Below are 18247 nucleotides of genomic sequence, written 5' to 3'. Positions count from 1 at the left end.
ATTGGACAGATTCGAAAACTCACGGGGTGGTTTCCTGTCTGCCTCCTTGAGAATCGGTGCTGTAAAAAATTCCAGCAGGCTTTCCTGCTAGTGCCTGTGTACACCATAGGCCTCCAGTTGCATCCAAGAATGCCTTAAACTGAGCAGCCATGAGTCCAAATCTCGTTGGAAATCCAAGCAATAAACCAGCAACCTCAGGTAGCTCATTGGGTGTAATAATCGGCACATCACTCTTTGGAGGTGCTCCCATCTTCCCAAGTACCTCTTCAGGCAGTGTTTCACAGGTACCTGCATGTGTTAAAAATATTATAACTGCAGCATGCAAATTACCAAAAAATTATCAGAACAATGAGTTCTAAAGAAAAGATTTATAACAAGATATATTTTTCAATACAAACCTGCTAGAATTTTGCTTCTACTCCTTCCACGGAAGCAGCCCCCTTTTTAATCTCTCGTACTCGTAGCAAAATCGGTTCCAGGATTGGCGTTGTACCATGCTTCCGCACGTTCATCTATGTCAAGAAAACAAATTTAACAAGGAAAATAAAGTTAGAACCCAAATTCCTAATTCAAGAGTTATAATAGGTCGGATTTCTGCAGAGAACAACGTAAGCAAAAGAATTAGGTCGAATTTTTCCAACTGTAATCATCCTATTAAAGAGGAGAGGAAAGAGGAAAGTGGCAATAAGTATAGGATAAGGAGAGTTAAGGGTAGTTTTGTAAAATCAATCTAGTTTATTAAAAAATCAAGATGTTTCCAATTTTCTTAATTTCTATGCTTAAATGCCTAACTAATTTTGGACAGGTAGTAAAATATTAAGCAACTTAAGTCACATGCATGCATGTTGAAACAGTTCCTGGAATGTTTGTAGGAACTAATTTCCAAATAGTTTTTAACCACAAATCATGTTTATATAAACTCACTAATAAGCAAGATTAATTTTGCAAAATCACAACTCTTACCCCTTCATTTGCAGGTGCCTGAGCAAAGCTAGCCTTGAGGAAATTGCTCCACTTGTCCTGCAAACCAAAATATATTTTCAGTGCAATTTAGTGACAACAAAATTGAGCCATGTACTTTGCTGACTAGCCTTAACAGGACCAGACCTCAAAACTGCTTACCTTAAGATCGACAGAGGTACGATACGAGTGTGATGAAAAGGAGAGCCGTTTGATCTCAGACTACCTCCCTGCACTACACCGTGATACACCGTCATGATTCAATGTTCATTGCTTCTTAAAAAGCTAACTCTGCAATTTTAATCAGACATTAGCAGCGTATATGAGGGGTAACTACCAATCTTAGTATTGTTCTTTTTAGAATTCTTCAAGTCCTTTCTGTTCAGGATGTTAATTTGCTTAATATTTTGAATTACACACTCAAGTGAACATGTTGCTTCCACTATCATGATGTTGCTAACTAATTAGCTATAAGTTTAGAAATTATAAGGTTATTTAATGCATACATGAACAAAATATAGGGAATTAGTATACAAAAGCAAGATGAAGTTTTAATATAAGGTGGTCTCGTGCAATTATACAGAAGACAGGCTCAAGTAACTTGCAAAAATCATAGTTACTAAGTACTACATTAATGGTTTAATAACTTATGCGACAGAAAACACTATAACCTGGTCAAGAACAGGGCCACAGAGAGATCCATAATCATCAATTCTGGTATGGTAAAAGGAGCTGTAAAATGTGAGTCTTGTTCTTGGTGCAACTGCTTTGAACTTGAAGCTCACTGTTCTGAAGTTTCCCTTCCCTTCAGATTTGAAGGGAACTTTGACCCTTTCCTATTAACAATTTTGTAGATCAGAAGAGTCTTGGACATTAGCCTTATGATTTTTTAACATGATATAGATAGCCGAATTAGTTACCTGCAAAATGAAGCATTGTATAACACAAGCAATGGTTTAGCTTGGCTGTTACTTGTTTGGAAAACTAAATTGTCTCATCGTATAATTTAAAATGGATAATATAACCATTTTCATGGTTGAAAAATTTATTAACAAAAATGATCCAAATACTAATTTATTAACAAAATTGTATACGTGATACATTATTGGTTGTGCAGAAGTTTGAAAGCTTCCTAAAGTTGCAATTTAAATTTGTTGCGTCAATCGGAATTAATAAGACAAAAAATGACCAATTCTAAACAAACAAAGCATAAGACAAAGAAAAGTAACCTTCAAGACAGCTACCACATGAAGTCAATGGCTAAACTTGCTGACACAGTTAAGCTGAAACGAGCATGCATATATCAAAGAAAAGAAGCAGAAACGAGCATGCATGAGTATGGAGAGCAGAGCAGCACACATCACATATAACAAACAAACAAAATCAGAGAGGGAGAGCCAACTGTATATGAAGGATAATTCCCTCACCTCTAACCTCTCACCCAATCCCTCCACTCCACGTGTCTCTCCAATGTATATCCTGAATTTCAAAGATCATCAACTGCCAAATTAAATTTATCTCCAATTTCCCCAGAAGTTATGTCCAAATACCAAAGCATATAACACCATTATTATAATAAAGGCTATGCATTACTTATGAGTACGTGGACTTGGAATTAGATTTGGATATGGATATAACTCTCATTGCTTTTCCTCAAGACCAAATATAAATTAATAAATTAAAAAAAAAAGAGACCACTTTTGCTTGTATCCTTTTTCTTATGTCACAAAGCGCAAAGCATAAACATGAATGAACTTATGAAATAAAAGCTACAAAGAGTTGACAAGTAATAGAATGTTAGAAATTTACTGGGAAAAGTACATTTTCTTCTATTTATAAAGTATGTGAAATATTTTATCAAAAACCTCAATAGAAACGATAATATATATAAATAGAAAACAAATACTTTTATTGAAAAAAGTAAAAAACAAAGACTTTTGAACTTTTGACTACATAAATGAAAACTTTTAAAAATATTTCTTTTTTTTTAAATGTCTTCAATTCTTTACAACACTTATTAGCAAAATGCTAACAATTTTTTTTAAATATTTCAAGAGTAAGTAATAAGTTAAATATTTCACAAAAATTTACAAAATCATATTCGAAGAAACACAAGGTGGTAGACAGGAAACTGAGTTTTTAGTGGCAAAAAGGAAAAAAGAAAAGCACTAGTCTTTGTGGACATACACAAGAGGGTGAGTAAGTTGTTAGTGACCATAATCTTGGTATTTTGTCACTGAAGCATCAAGAAGCTGAACACCGTAGTAGTTCCCAATATCTCCTTGCCTTGATTGTATTATCTTCAAAGACTAAATATCAACTTAGTAGATATTGATATTACAAGTGCATTTAGTGAAAAAGTCTATTTTCCTGCTATGCATTATTTATAAGCAATGGAAGTGATTTTCAAAAATCAAAATCAACTTCCTTACAAGCCACTCTACAACCTATTTCAAACCTCAACCAATTCATTCTTTAATTGCATCTATCGGAGGATTAATGTAGAAGAAGCTGTCAAAGAGCTATGCAGCAATTACTCAACCACTTTCTAATATTTCACCGTAAAGAAAAATACAAAAATAATAACTAAATTTTCCACGAAGCATTGGCATAGATAATGTCTAGAAATATGTCAAACAAATAATGACTGCAAAAATAAGATATAACAGCTGATCTTAGACAACCAATAGAGTATAAAACTTACCTTTAGAAGTTCATAGATATAATATCGAATATCATAATCTGACAGGGTGGGGTAGAGAACTTTAAAATCAGTGTTATTGACATATTCAAATATAAGGCTTGGGGTCTTTGATTGCTGGTCCCTAACAATGTCAAGTAGCTTTATAACATTGGGACCTCCACAAAGATTATGCAATATTTTGATCTCCCTCTTTAACTGCAACCAGAATAACAACTTATAAGATGTACAAACTTATATATACAACCAGAATATTGGAAAGGGTAAAATCTTACAGGTTTGAAATTAGAAATTTAATAACAAACTAAATAAACTACTGGACCAAAGTTGTCCATTGAAGCCCCGGCACAACATTCATTGCCATATGAGGATGGAATGAAGTGAAAAAGTATACTGAAAATGAAAACAGCAGTGTTGCTTTAAATTAAAAATAGCAGTCATATTAGTTAATACAAGCTGCAATAGGTGTAGGGATTGGAATTGGATTCACCTTTTTCTTCTTGACGAGTTTGAGGATCTTGATGATGCATTTTTCATTATCGGTGGGAGTGAACGCCCTCAAAGACCTCACTGTATTTCCCTCTTCCCACCTTCCTCACAACCTCGTAGTCATCTTGCTCCCTGCAACTCATGAACACAGTTTTTTAAACAGATATTAAATAAACAAAATAGGAAATAGGAAATGAAATAAAAGTATTAATAATAATAAATATGATTATTTTTACCCCCACTGGACGGTGAGACTATAAGCACATAGTGGAACAAATTCAGAACTGATAAAGCATGAAAGAATCAACTCAAGGAACTAAAACAAACTGTTAACTAAAAGCATTAAGTTTCAGGCACAAATAATCCAATAAAACAACAAAATTACCGCAACTCCATTCTCCGCAGCATCGGGCGCTTCATCATTGTCATCATTATGAATTGTTTCAACGATCCCTTCCTCAGAAACCCTAGCTCAGTAGTTGTAGTTGCCATTTCGTAAAATCTATCATGTATTCTGAAATTTTGGATCAATAATTCAAGAAATCAAAAGAATTAGAGTAAAATATTTTCAAGAGAACAGAGGAAAAGAGGAAGAAGAAGCTAACTCGCGAGCTTGTGGGAGGAGAATCTCTCATAGCACATTAGCTCGTTGGATGAGATTGCCGGCGTAGGAGAATGCCACCGGAGGAGATCATTGCAGTAAGAGATGCCGCTAGAGGAGACCATCACAGGAGGAGATTGTCGTTAGAGGAGAGGTCACCAGAGAAGATCACCGCTGAGGAAAAAGTCGCCGAATGAGGTCGTCGTTGGAGGAGATCGTCGCCGGAAGAGATCGGTAAGAGAAGGTCGTCGCCGGAGGAGATCGGTAAGAGAAGGTCGTCACAGAGAAGATCTCTCTGGCAGCGATTCAAACTTTGCGTTTCAACGAAAAATGAGAATTGGATTAGGGTTAGGCTATTTTATATAGAAGTGATAATGGCATTTTAAAACCGCCAAAATCAACAGAAACCGCCACCAAATACAATTCAATTATGACAACAATGAAAAACGTCATAATACCCAGGTATTACGGCCGTTTTACAAAACTGCCGTAATATTTATTCCATTTTATGTCTCTTTTTTTGTAGTGTTAAACGCCCAAACTGGCACAAAAGCTGGCGTTTAACTCCAAGAAAAGTCTTTACACGTAAAAGCTTCAATGCTCAGCCCAAGCACACACCAAGTGGGCCTGGAAGAAGATTTCTGCATTAATTACCTATTTCTGTAAACCCTAGGCTACTAGTTTTCTATAAATAGGACCTTTTGCTATTGTATTTTCATACTTTGATACACTTGATCATACTTTCATAGACCTTTTCACGTTTGGGGGCTGGCCTCACGGCAATCCCTAGACCCTGTACTTATGTATTTTCAACGGTGGAGTTTCTACACACCATAGATTAAGGTGTGGAGCTCTGCTGTTCTTCATGAATTAATACAATTACTATTGTTCTTCTATTCAATTCACGTCTACTTCTTCTCTAAGATATTCATTCGTTCTTCAACTTGATGAATGTGATGATCCGTGACACTCATCATCATTCTCACCTATGAACATGTGCCTGACAACCACCTCTGTTCTACTAGCAATGGCTTGAATGCGTATCTTTTGGGTTTCTAATCCAAGATTGGAATCTTCGTGGTATAGGCTAGAATTATTGGCGGTCATTCTTGAGATCCGAAAAGTCTAAAACTTGTCTGTGGTATTCCGAGTAGGATCTGGGAAGGGATGACTGTGACGAGCTTCAAACTCGCGATTGTTGGGCGTGTGACAGACGCAAAAGGATCAATAGATCCTATTCCAACATGATCGAGAACCGACAGATGATTAGCCGTGCGGTGACAGCGCATTTGGAACATTTTCATTGAGGGGACGGGAAGTAGCCATTGACAACGGTGATGCCCAACATAAAGCTTGCCATGGAAAGGAGTATGAATGGTTGGAAGAAGGCAATAGGAAAGCAGAGGTTCAGAAGGAACAAAGCATCTTCATACGTTTATCTGAAATTCCTAACAATGAATTACATAAGTATCTCTATCTTTATTCTATGCTTTATTCATCTTTTAATTATCAATCCTCCATAACCATTTGAATCTGCCTGACTGAGATTTACAAGATGACCATAGCTTACTTCAAGTCGAGAATCTCTGTGGGATCGACCCTTACTCACGTAAGATATTACTTGGACGACCCAGTGCACTTGCTGGTTAGTTGTGCGGAATTGTGACAAAGTGTGATTCACGTTTGAGAGCTCCAAGTATTTGGCACCATTGTTGATGATCACAATTTCGTGCACCAATTTTTCAATCATATCTTCTCAATCATATTCTCTCAACCACATCTTTTTTCAAATAATTTTCAATCATATCTTTTTGATTACTGATTTTAAAATCTTCTTCAAAATTACCTAACCACTTTCTCACTTATAATTTTCGAAAAACCATCAACCACTTTTTCAAAAATTCTTTTTAATTATTTTAAAATTTTTTTTAGTTTTATTTAAAAATTTGTTTTCGAAAATTTTTCCCCTCATCACCTTCTTCTATTTAAGGACTAACACTCCTCCTCAATTAGCAATTCGGACTCTCTCTCCTTCTTCATATGTTTGAATTCTTATCTACCTACCTCATCCCCCTATTCTTGTTTTCCTCTGACACCTCAAAGAATCTCTATACTGTGACATAGAGGATTCCATACTTTTTTGTTCTCTTCTCTTTCTTATGAGCAGGAACAAGGACAAAGGCATTCTTGTTGAAGCTAATCCCGAACCTGAAAGGACCTTGAAGAGGAAGCTAAGAGAAGCTAAAGCACAACTCTCTGGAGAGGATCTAACAAAAATTTTCGAAAAAGAAGAAGTCATGGCAGCCGAAAATAACAACAATGCCAACAATAGAAGGAAGATGCTTGGTGACTTTATTGCACCCTCTTCTGACTTCTGTGGAAGGATCATCTCAATTCCTGCAATTGGAGCATCTATAACTATTTGGTTGAAACCAGAATAACCGTCCAAGAGGCAATAATATTCATGTCCTGCAAGTTTTTCTAGCATCTGGTCCATAAAAGATAGGGAGAAGTGATCCTTCCTGGTAGCTTCATTAAGCTTCCTATAATCTATGCAGATGCGCCAGCCAGTCACTGTTCTTGTTGGAATCAGCTCATTCTTCTCATATGGAACAACAGTGACCCCTCCTTTCTTAGGGACTACTTGCACTGGGCTTACCCAAGGGCTGTCTGAGATTGGGTAGATCACCGCAGCTTGCCACAATTTCAACACCACTTTTTGGACTACTTCATTCATTATTGGGTTTAGCCTTCTTTGTTGTTGTCTTGAGGGTTTAGCATCTTCCTCAAGTAGGATTTTGTGCATGCACATTGAAGGACTAATTCCTTTCAAATCTGCAAGTGTCCATCCTATAGCATCCTTGTGTTGCTTCAGCACATGGATAAGCTCCTCTTCTTATCCTTCACTCAAGCTTGAATTTATGATTACTGGGTATGTGTTGTTGTCACCAAAGTAAGCATACTTCAAACTTGGAGGCAGGGTCTTCAACTCTAGTTTTGGTGTTTCCACTTCCTTGTTGCTTGTATGGTTTAACATGATTGAATCTTCCTTGGTTTCTTGTGGTAATTCTCCACTTGATGCTTGTTGCTCCAGCTCTGTAGCTTCTTCATATTATTCTTCTTCCAAAACACCTTGAACTATCTTTTCTATGGTGTCTACCATCATGCATTCTTCTATGGATTTCTTAGGGTAACTCATTGATTTGAAGACATTGAAGACCATCTTCTCTTCATGCAACCTCAAGACTAACTCCCCTTTTTGAACATCAATAATGGCTCCAGCACTAGCTAGGAATGACCTTCCTAGGATGATTGATGTGTTGGCCTCTTCCTCCATATCCAACACCACAAAATCAGTTGGAAAAATAAACTCTCCTACTTTCACCAACAAATCTTCCACTACCCCATGAGGAAACATGAATGTTCTGTCAGCCAATTGGAGTGCCATTCTTGTCGGTTTGGCTTCTTCAATCCTCGTCCTTTTCATCATAGCCAAGGACATGAGGTTGATGCTAGCCCCCAGATCGCATAATGCTTTCTCAATGTTGATATCACCTATTATGCAGGGAATTTGGAAGCTCCCAGGATCTTTCATCTTTTGAGGGAGCTTCTTTTGTATGATGGCACTACACTCCTCAGTTAGCATTATGGTTTCCTTTTCACCCCAGTTCCTTTTTCTTGTCATGAGCTCCTTCAAAAATTTGGCATTGAGTGGCATTTGCTCTAATGCCTCAGGAAAGGGTATGTTGATCTGGAGCTTCTTGAAGATTTCTAGGAATCTAGAGAACTGGTTGTCTTTCCCATCCTTCCTTAGCCTTTGTGGATAGGGTGCCTTTGGTACATAAGGCTTTAGGATTTGCTTTGGTGAGGATGGTACAGGGGTCTCTTCTTCTTTCTTGGTTTCAGGTTCCTTTGCAGCTCCTTCTTCTTGGTTTCAGGTTCCTTTCCACTTCTGGCCTTGCATTCCCCTCTTAGGTTGGCTATGGTATCACTGGAAAATGTATGTGTAGGCACTGGTATTTGTTTAGACAAGCTCCCTACTTGTGCTTCTGATGACTTGCATCATTTACTATTTTTTCTTATCCAAAAAGGACCATAAAAGAAGTATAATCTCATTTAATCATTGCAATTCATGAACTAGTTGATGAATATTATGGTACATTGCTTTGAAATGGGTTTGTGCTGAATTTCAGGTGAAAAGAATAACAAAAAGGGAAGAAAACAACAAAAATAAGCTGGGGGTGTGAAACTGGCGTGCCACTTGAAACAAAGGCCATTAAAGTATATGGGCGTGGCACGCCAGGAGTTGGGCATGGAACGCCAGTTATGTTTTCCAGAAAGGATCCTCAAAACTTTTACATGGGCGTGGCACGCCAGGAGCTGAGCGTGGTACGCCAGTATAGTTTTCCAGAGAGCAATGCTGAAGGCTACAAGAGGAGCGTGCCACTTGAACCATTGGGCATGGCACGCTAATTCATCAATCCAGGCTAACCAAGGCTTAAAAAGACTATGGACGTGCCACTTGGTATCGAAGGTGTGGCACGCCAACTCCAAACCATCACTTGGGCGTGCCACATGAAGACCCAGGCATGGCACGCCAAGCTTAAAGGAGCCACCTTAAGGTGGGCATGCCACTTGAGCATCAAGGCGTGGCACGCTAGTACAAATTTCCAGAGAAGAAGTTGAAGGTCCAAGCACTTGGGCGTGCCACTTGGTGTCGAAGGTGTCGCACGCCAGCTCTCACCCTCACTTGGGCGTGCCACTTGAAGACCCAGGCGTGGCACGCCAATACTAGGGAAGGCCAAGCAAAGCTGGGCGTGCCACTTGGTGTCGAAGGCATAGCTCGCCAGCTCTCAACCTCACTTGGGGGTGCCACTTGAAGACCCAGGCGTGGCACACCAACACTAGAGAAGGCCAAGCAAAGCTGGACGTGCCACTTGAGGTCCAAGGCATGGCATGCCAAACTCTCATTATTCACCTGGGCGTGCCACTTGAATGCTGGGCATGGCACGCTAGCTACTAGAGCAAGGAAGAATGCTGGGCGTGGCACGCCAGTTCTATTTTCCAGAGAAGTGAAGAAGGTTCTCCATGGGCGTGGCACACGAGTGATAAATTCTAGAGAAGAAAGTAAAGCAATCACAATGGGCGTGGCACACCAGGTCTGGGGCGTGCCACGCTAGTTCAATTGTCCAGGGAAGAAGAACAAGAAGGGAGAGCCTGGGCGTGCCACTTGAGCTCTAGGCGTGGCACGCCAACAAAGAAACCAAGCGTATACAAGTGGCATGGCACGCCAGACCCTGTGCGTGCCACGCTAGCTCAACTTTCCAGAGAGGAGAAGAAGAAGGAAGAGGCTTGGGCGTGCCACATGGGTTCGAAGGCGTGGCACGCTAGGCTAACCAAGGATTAAAAAAACCCTGGGCGTGCCACTTGGTATCGAAGGCGTGGTACGCCAGGGACACCGAAACATGAGGCGTGCCACTTGAAGAGATGGGTGTGGCGCGCCAAGCCAAAATTGGATGCTGGGCGTGGCACGCCACTTAAACGCCAGTCACACGCCAAGCTGGAAGGTCACGTTTATTGAGTTTTCTTTTCCCTCCAAATTGATTTTTCTTTTTTCTTTTGTATTTTTTATTCTAGTGCTAGGAGTAGTATAAATAACCCCTAAAAGTATTGAGAAGGGGTTGTTGGGTAATAGTTTTGTTAAAGTATAGTTAGATTTACTTTTCAAATCATCTTCTTCCATCCCTTGTACTTTTCTCTTGAGCTATGGGTAGCTAAATTCCCTCTCATTGAGAGAAGGAGCTCTGTTGTACTTGATGGATTAATGATAGTGAATTTCTTATTCTCTTCATCTTCTCTTTGATTTGCTAGAAGGAATTTCAGTTTAATGTTAATGTTCAATCATCTTGGGAAAGAGGTTGAATGCAAAATGGGTTTCATAGGAACCTTGGAAAAGGAAACATGAAACCATGCTAGAAATCCCTTCTCACACTTGAGTAGAATCCGGGTTTTGGTGATTGGATATCGTGACATATAATCCACCCTCTACCCGGATCTATGAGGATGTGTGGTATAATCAGCGATCAAGCATATCTCTCTTCATGAGCAATTAGACAAAGGAATTGGCTATTTATTAAGATTTGAGAGATTGAATCACCAAGGGATTGGGGTTCAATCAATCATGATTACCAAGAGGTCAATGATTTTCATGATTGAAGATGAGATGAGTTAGATTTAATCCAAAGAGAACAACATCTCCTGATCTCAATGAATTTCCCTTATTTTTATCTTCCACATTTCTTATAGCTTTCTTTACATTCTGTTATTCCCCATTCCCATTTACAATTAAGTCATTTATGTTTCTGCAGTTTACATTATTGCCATTTCCTTTCCTGCACTTTATTGCTTATTTTTACTTTTGAGTCATTTATATTTCTGCTCATTTACAATTCTGCAATCATAATCTATTTTGCTCTTATTGACTAATTCATCCATTGATTAAAATTGCTCAAATCTACCAATCTCTATGGATATGATCCCACTCTTAGTGGGTTATTACTTGACAATATTTTTGGTACACTTGCCAAAAAGAACGGATTCATTATTTTTATAGGGTGAGTGAATTCCGGTCATCAGCTTCCAATTTTGAAATTGCTATTACTTGATTTCTTATGTTGGATCTGAACTCTTCTTGGTTTGCATCTATTTTCCTTTCAGCCTACATTTGTCTCTCTAGAATAGTAGAAATAGTTCCTGTCAGTTGTGTTGACAATTATGCTATGGCAGCCTCTAACTTTGTAAAATTGCTACTGGTTTCACATGGTTGCATGGTTGAGGATGATGTATCTTGATGGTGGTTATTGTGTGTTTACTGGGTGGAATGATATGATGTATTTTGTGAGTTGTGGTAGGGTGTATTTTGTGAGTTGTGATAGGGTCTGTTGTTGCCTGATTGACGGTTGGGGTTGGGGTTGTTGTATTGGTTAGATTGGTATGGTTTGTGGTCTTGCTGTGGTTTTGTTAGTTTCTCCACCCAAAATTTGGGTGGTTCTTCCAACCTGGGTTATATGCCTTGGCGTTGGGATCATATGGTAGTCTAGAGGGATTATTCACATAATTAGCTTGCTCCCGTTCACAATCAACTTCTGGTGCATCTCCTTCTTGTGGAGGTTCTTGAGCTTGGACAGCTGAGACTTAGCTTGTCTCCATCTTCTTTGTTAGGGCTACTAATTGAGCTGCAATCATCTTGTTTTGTGCTAACAAGGCATCCAAAGAATTGAGCTCCAACACTCCTTTCTTTTGAGTTCTTTCTGAAAGATAGAAGTACTCATTTTCAGCTACAGTCTCTATAACATCTATGTCTTCTTCAATGGTTTTCTTCTTGTTGAGTGAACCCCCTGAAGAGTGGTCTACAGCTTTCTTTGCTTTATATGACAGCCCTTCATAGAAGATGTGTAGTTGAACACATTCGTTGAACATATCTGGAGGACACTTCCTAGTCAAGTCTTTGAACCTCTCCCAGGCCTCATAAAGTGTTTCACCATCTTGCTGTCTGAAGGTTTGCACCTTATCTCTCAGTTTATTAACTCTCTGTAGAGGGTAGAATCTTACTAGAAACTGGTTCACAACCTCATCCCAAGTTGTTAAGCTCTCCTAGGAAAATGCTTCCAACCACTTTGCTGCCTTATCTCTGAGAGATAAAGGGAACAAGAGTAGTTTGTAGGTGTCAGGGTGTACACCATTTGACTTTACAGTGTCACAAATCCTCAAGAATGTAGTGAGATGTTGGTTGGGGTCCTCTTGGGCATTCCCTCCAAATGAGCAATTATTCAGGACAAGTGTGATGAGCTGAGGCTTCAACTCAAAGTTGTTAGCATGGATTGTTAGCTTTAGAATACTGCTGCCACAGTTTCCTGGATTTGGGTTGATATAAGAGCCTAAAACTCTCCTCTCTTGCCCAATATGATTTCCAGCATCTACTCCAACATGGTTATGCACCTCTTCCTCCATAGTAACTCCCAGATCTTCATCCACTACTTCCTCTCCAACTATTCCTTTGCCTCTTGCTTCCCTCCTTAATCTCAGGAAGGTCCTCTCAGGTTCACTATCAATAGAGGATGAAGTTTCTCCTCTTCTACCTATCATACATTCAACAAACAGCAGACAGAGGACAAGTGAAGGAATCACTTCTTGTTAACACTGGTGGTTAGTTTGGTTGGTGCAATTAATCAAATGGTTAATAGAGCAGTAAAAGAAAATGGAAATATTAACAATGAACAGCTAAAATAATCAAATCAAAAATAAAAAGAATTAAGAAAACTAAAGAATTGAAATGAAAAAAATTAACAAGGTAATTAAAGTGCTTAATCTAGCTTCCCATCAATCTAATCATTGTCAAATTCAAACCAATCCCCGACAACGGCGACATAAAACTTGATGACTGGAATTCACTCCCCATATTAAAATAATGAATCCATTTTTTTGGCAAGCGCACCAAAAATATCGTCAAGTAATAACCCACTATGAGTGGGATCGTATCCATAGAGATTGGTAGTTTTGAGCAATTTTAATCAATGGGTGAATTAGTCAAGCTGAGCAATAAAGATTGTGATTGCAAAAATTTAAATGAGTAGAAATGTAAATGACTAAAAAGTAAAGAGAAGCAGTAAATTGTAAAAATGTAAATGGCAAGAATGTAAAGTGCAGAAACATAAATGACTTAATTGTAAATGGGAATGGGGAATAACAGACTGTAAAGAAAGCTATAAAGAATATGGAAGATGATAATAGGGGAAATTCATTGAGATCAGGAGATATTGTTCTCTTTAGATTAAATCCAGCTCATCTCATCTTCAATCATGCAACTCATTGACCTCTTGGCAATCATGATTGATTGAATCCCAATCCCTTAGTGAATCAATCTCTCAAATCTTGATAATTAGCCAATTTCTTGGTCTAATTGCTCATGAAGTAGAGAGATATGATTGGTCTAATTGCTCAGGGGGTTCACTCAACAAGAAGAAAACCATTGAAGAGGACATAGATGTTATAGACACTGTAGCTGAAAATGAGTACTTCTATGCTTCAGAAGGAACTTAAAAGAAAGGAGTACTGGAGCTCAATTCTATGGATGCCTTGTTAGCACAGAACAAGATGATTGCAGCTCAATTAGCAGCCCTAATAAATAAGATGGAGACAAGCTAAGTCTCAGCTGTCCAAGATCAAGCACCTCCACAAGAAGGAAATGCACCAGAAGTTGATTGTGAACAGGAGTAAGCTAATTATGTGAATAATCCCTCTAGACCACCATATGATCCCAACGCCAAGACATATAACCCAGGTTGGAAGAACCACCCAAATTTTGGGAGGAGAAACCAACAAAACCACAGCCAAGACCACAAACCATACCAATCTAACCAATACAACAACCCCAACCCCAACCATCAATCAGGCAACAACAGACCCTATCACAACTCACAAAATACACCCTACCACAACTCACAAAATATATCATATCATTCCACCCAGCAAACACACAATAACCACCATCAAGATACATCATCTTCAACCATGCAACCATGTGAAACCAGCAGCAATTTTGCAAAGTTAGAGGCTGCCATAGCATAATTGTCAACACAACTGACAGGAACCATTTCTACTATTCTAGAGAGACAAATGCAGGCTGAAAGGAAAATAGATGCAAACCAAGAAGAGTTCAGATCCAACATAAGAAATCAAGGAGCAGCAATTTCAAAATTGGAAGCTGATGACCGGAATTCACTCCCCATATAAAAATAATGAATCCGTTCTTTTGGCAAGCGCACCAAAAATATCGTCAAGTAATAACCCACTAGGAGTGGGATCATATGCACAGAGATTGGTAGATTTGAGCAATTTTAATCAATGGGTGAATTAGTCAAGCAGAGCAAAATAGATCGTGATTTCATAATTGTAAATGAGCAGAAATATAAATGACTCAAAAGTAACGATAAGCAATAAAGTGCAGGAAAGGAAATGGAAATAATGTAAAGTGCAGAAACATAAATGGCTTAATTGTAAACGGGAATGGAGAATAACAGACTGTAAAGAAAGCTATAAAGAATGTGGAAGATGATAATAGGGGAAATTCATTGAGATCGGGAGATATTGTTCTCTTTGGATTAAATCCAACTCATCTTATCTTCAATCATGTAACTCATTGACCTCTTGGCAATCATGATTGATTGAATCCCAATCACTTGGTGAATCAATCTCTCAAATCTTGATAATCACCCAATTCCTTGGTCTAATTGCTCATGAAGAGAGATATGCTTGATCGCTGATTATACCACACATCCTCGTAGATCCAGGTAGAGGGTGGAGTATATGTCACCATATCCAATCACCAAAACCCAGATTCTACTCAAGTGTGAGAAAGGATTTCTAGCATGGTTTCATGTTTCCTTTTTCAAGGTTCCCATGAAACCCACTTTGCATTCAACATCTTTCCCAAGATAATTGAACACTAGCATTAAAACGAAATTCCTTCTAGAAAATCAAAGAGAAGATGAAAAGAAGAAGAAATTCACTATCATTAATCCATCAAGTACAACAGAGCTCCCTCTCTCAATGAGAGAGAATTTAGCTACTCATAGCTTAAGAGAAAAGTACAAGAGATGGAAGAAGATGATGTGAAAAGTAAATCTAATTACACTTCAACAAAACTACTACCCAACAACCCCCTCTTAGTAATTTCAGGGGTTATTTATACTACTCCTAGCACTTAGAATTAAGAAAATACAAAAGAGAAAAGAAAATTACAGCTGGAGGGAAAGAAAAACTTAAAAAACGTGACATCTCCAGGCTTGGCATGTGGATGGCGCTTGAGTGGCGTGCCACGCCTAGCCAATAAGTTTGGCTTGGCGCGCCACACCCAGTCCCTCAAGTGGCACGCTCCATGCATCCAGCTCCCTGGCGTGCCACGCCTTCGAACCCAAGCGGCACGCCCAGGGTCTTTTTGAACCTTGGTTAGCCTGGCATGCCACGCCTTCATGCCCAAGTGGCACGCCCAGGCCTTTTTCTTCTTCTTCTCCTTTCTGGAAAGTTAAACTGGCATGGCATGCCCAGGGTCTGGCGTGCCACGCCCAGGGTCTGGCGTGCCACGCCCACTTTGTGCTTCCTCTTCTTCTCTGGAGGGTTGAACGCACAGGGTCTGGCGTGCCACGCCCATTATGTGTGCCCCATTTTCTTCTCTAGAAAGTTGAACTAGCGTGGCACGCCCAGGGTCTGGCGTGCCATGCCCATTGTGGGTGCTTCATCTTCCTCTCTGGATTTTACTACTGGCATGTGATGAACGGATTTTTTACGGTTTGAAATTTCACAATAAATCCTCGTTGCAAGTATAGTATCTAAACCGACAAAGAATCCTTTCATGCAAAAAACTGTTTGTCACAAGTAACAAAACCCAATAAAAGTAATTCGAAGTATTCAAATCTCGGTTCGTCTCTCAAGGAATTGCAGGGAGGTGTAGTTATTATTGGTTATGAAAAAATATCTTTTTGGGGTTTTGAATAAGGAACAAGAAAAGTAAATTGCAAGAAATTAAATTAATAACTAAGAAAACTCTTGGCAAGGTATGAGAACTAGAAGTCGTATCCTAGCTATCCTTATCAATTGTGATGAGAATTTTCCATTGCTCCCACTTAGTTAACCTCTAACTATGGAGGAAGGTCAAGTGGATGAATCAATTTGATTCCTCAAGTCCTAGTCAACTCCTAAGGAAAGACTCGCTTTAGAGGGATCCAAATCAACTAGCAACTTCCAATTATCAATCAACAAAGGAGTTTGATAACTCAAGAGTCTCCAATTACTCAACCAAAGCCAAGAGGAGAAAAACCTACTCTAAAATCCAATCAAGCATTCTATCAAACACTTGGAAGACGTAACATAAAATCATGGAAAACTAGCAAGGAATATTAATTCTAAATAACCAATTGCAAACATCAATGACTAACAAATAATAGAAGGATCAATAAACATGAAATACCTCAATTTGCATTAAATAGAAAATTCAATCTAACATGGAGTTCATAAACTAAAATAGCAACATAAAGTAATCAACAAAGAAAATAAATAAACTAGAATGCTGGAACAAATAAGAGTAGAAGAGAAGCTAAATTAAACTAAGATAGAAATCTCGTATTGAAAATAGCTAAGCCTAAGAATCCTAAAACCTAGAGAGAGGAGAGAGCCTCTCTCTCTAGAAAACTACATCTAAAACCTAAAATTATGTGAATGAAAGTTGTTTGAATGAATCCCTCATTGATTCCCCCACTCTGTAACCTCTATTCTATGTTCTCGGGCCTGGAACTGGGCCAAAAAGGAGCCCAGAAATCGCTCCCAGCGCTTTCTGCAATTTCTGCACGTGGCGCATGTCACGCGTACGCGTAGGTCACGCGTACACGTAGGTCACGCGTACGCGTCGATTAGCAAAATTCCTTGTCATGCGTATGCGTCAGTCACGCGTATGCGTCGCTTGTCTTCTACGCTAGTCACTCGTACGCGTCGCCCATGCATACGCGTCACTGCTAGCTTCTCAAAACTTCATTTCTTACGTTCCTTCCACTTTTGCATGTTTCCTTTCCATTCTTTAAGCCATTCCTGCCCTATAAAGCCTGAAAACACTTAACACACAAATCACGGCATCGAATGGTGATAAAGGATAATTAAAATTGACAGTTTAAAGGCCTAGGAAATATGTTTTCAACTATGTCACAGAATTAGGAAGGATTTGTAAAACCATGCAGATTATATGAATAAGTGTGCAAAGACTTGATAAAAACCACTCAATTGAGCATAAGATAAACCATAAAATAGTGGTTTATCAACGTGCCACACCCAGCAGTTGGCGTGCCACGCCCATGAAGATCCTTCTTTACGTCTTTGGAAAATATAACTGGCGTGCCACGCCCATAATGCATGCTTCCTTGCACCAGTAGCTGGCGTGCCATGCCCAGCATTCAAGTGGCATACCCAGTCTTCTTCTCCTTGGTTTCTCAAGTTGGCGTGCCACGCCTTTGACATCAAGTGGCACACCCAAGTTGGTGGTGAATGCTGGCGTGCCATGCCTTCGACCTCAAGTGACAAGCCCAGCCTTGGTGTTTGGTCTTCTTTAGCATTGGCATGCCACGCTTGGGACCAAAGTGGCACGCCAAAGTGAGGATGATCGCTGGCATGCTACGCCTTCGACACCAAGTGGCACGCCCAAGTGTTTGGATCTTTAACCTCTTCTCTGGAAACTTGAATTGGCGTGCCACGCCTTGATGCTCAAGTGGCACGCCCACCTTAAGGTGGCTCCATTAAGCTTGGCGTGCCATGCCTTCGATACCAAGTGGCACGCCCAAGTGGTTATCCCCTTCTGGATTGATGAACTGGTATGCCACGCCCAATGGTTCAAGTGGCATGCCCATGGTGTGTGATTGACTTGGCGTGTCATGCCCTTTTTGTAGCCTTCAATA

General features: G+C 39.4%; 1 non-coding gene across 1 annotated transcript; it reads left to right on the top strand.

Moving 5' to 3' along the window:
- Positions 1-12225: 12225 nt before the first annotated feature.
- LOC148574219 (small nucleolar RNA R71) lies at positions 12226-12332 on the top strand. Its single transcript, XR_015906292.1, has one exon. It is a non-coding gene; the product is annotated as a small nucleolar RNA R71 (small nucleolar RNA).
- Positions 12333-18247: the final 5915 nt, after the last annotated feature.

The sequence above is a fragment of the Arachis ipaensis genome, chromosome B2 (assembly GCF_059453495.1).
Source record: "Arachis ipaensis isolate K30076 ecotype BB chromosome B2, ASM5945349v1, whole genome shotgun sequence".
Lineage (NCBI taxonomy): Eukaryota > Viridiplantae > Streptophyta > Magnoliopsida > Fabales > Fabaceae > Arachis > Arachis ipaensis.
Note: the sequence above shows the minus strand (reverse complement) of the source record. Positions and strands in the feature narration are given on the sequence as shown.